Source organism: Colobus angolensis, unplaced genomic scaffold (assembly GCF_000951035.1).
Source record: "Colobus angolensis palliatus isolate OR3802 unplaced genomic scaffold, Cang.pa_1.0 Scaffold84, whole genome shotgun sequence".
Lineage (NCBI taxonomy): Eukaryota > Metazoa > Chordata > Mammalia > Primates > Cercopithecidae > Colobus > Colobus angolensis.
The window spans coordinates 5,525,545-5,527,790 of NW_012122265.1; positions in this window are offsets into that span (position 1 = coordinate 5,525,545).

Here is a 2,246-nt window from a genome sequence, read left to right on the forward strand (position 1 = left end):
GTGTTGAATTTTTTCAAATGCATTTTTTTGCATCAATTCATAAGATCATGTAATTTTGCTTCTTTAGGTTGTTAATGGGAACCATCCTACCCCCCGAAATAAACTTAACTTGATGAAGGTGTACTTTTTAAAATATATTACTGAGTTTTAGTTTTAACATTTTGTTAAAGATCTGTGTGTCCATATTTAATATTCAGGAGGCATAATCGTCTGTAGGTATTGTTTTTGTCATCTTTTTCTGGTTTTGATATTAGGGAAATATTGGCTGCATAACATGAATTGGTAAGCGTTCTTCCTCATCTGTTATTTGGTAAGATTGCATAGAAATAGTGGTAATTCTTTTTAAAGCATTTCATGAAGGTCTTTATTAAAATCCTAGGGGCCAGATGTCCTTTTTTGGAAACTTACTTCATTGTAGGTATATGCTACAATTCATTTATCCACTCACCTAATTGTGGACATATGGGTTGTTTCCAATTTTCTCCTTTTATAAACAGCATTGATGGGTATATCCTCTCACACACGATATTGTCTATAGAAGCACCAACTTTCTCTAGGATCCACACATAGAAATGGAGTTGCTGGACATGTACGTATTCACTTTTACAAAATTTTATGACCCTGTAGTGGTCACACAAATTAACACTTCCATTTGTAGTGTATAAGGATCAATTTTTTCTCATTTGATGTTATCAGATGCTTTAATTTTTTCCAATTTCATCATTAAAAATTATTCCAGTATAGGCTTCTGTATAAAAAGATGGACTGAGAATTTAGGTATAGTTGCTAGAGCACTTGCTTTAACTCTTTTTGTTCTCTACTGAGCTATAGCTTTAAAATGCCAACACTAGCTGAGAGCCAATACTCTATCATGTTATGAGTGATCTTTGTTGTCACATGCAGTGACTGCCTTCTATCTTTCCTCCCTTGTTTTATTTATTTATTCAAAAAATCATCAATAAAATTGGTTTTTTGTTACACATTTAAATGAAGTTTAACAGTACATGCATAGGTTTATGTAACCATTGCCTCAATCAGGTTATAGAAAAGTTCCATCATCTCCCAAAAAACTCATTCATGCTATTCTTTATAATGCAGTCCTGTATTCCTTCTTTCTTAAGTTCTACAACCACTGATCTAGTCTCAATCACTATAGTTTTTTTCTTTTTGATAATGTCATGCAAATGTAATTATACAGCGCATAACTTTTTGAAAGTAGCCTTCTTTCACTCAGCATAATACCTTTGACATTCATTCAAGATGTTCAATGTTAAAAGTTTGTTACCTTTTATTGTTGAGTAGCATTCCATTGTATGGAAGTAACCCAGTTTGTTTATCTGTTTGCCCACTGAAAGACCTTTATGTTATTTCCAAGTTTTGACAATTATGAATAGAACTGCTATAAACATTTTGTGCAGATGTCTATGTGAATAAAAATTTTCATTTTTTTTTTTCTGGAATAGGTGGCCAGGAGCGGGACTGCCTTGTAACATAGTAAGTGTATGTTATTTTTACAACAAGCTGCTAACTTTTTCCAGAGGATCTGTAGTATTTTTACATTTTCACTAGCATTTTATGAGAGTTTTGACTGTTTGCTGTTCTTACCAGTATTTTTATTTTATGTATTCTAATAGGTCAGTAGTAGTATCTCATTGTTTTAATTTGCATTTCTCTTAAGGCTAATGACGTTGAGCATCTTTTTATGTATTTATTTTCTATCCATATATCCTCCTTGGTGAAGCATTTAAGTCTTTTGCCCATATATATATATATATTCTTACTGTGGAGTATTGATACTTTTTGGAATGTTTTGAATACAAGAAATTCATTCAAGTTATTTATAGATATGTCTATCAGTCTGCATCTTTTCATTCTTTTCATTGAATATCTTTTGTAAACAAAATATTTTAATTTTAATAAAACTTAATTAATTTTTTTCTGTATGGATCTTGCTTTTGGTATCATGTATAAGAATTATTTGTCTGATTTCAGTTAACAAAAATATTTTCTATTTTTTCTAAAAGTTTTATATCATTTATATCTGAGATTTATTTTGAGATATTTTTGTATAAGTTGTGAGATTCATTTTGAGGTATTTTTGTATATGTTGAAATCCATTTTATTTTCCATATGGATGTCCTGTTGTTCCAATAACTATTTGTTGTATAGACTAACCTTTCACTATCGAATTCCTTTTTCATCTCTGTTAAAAACCAGTGGCCAAGACAGATAAAGATAAAAGAAGG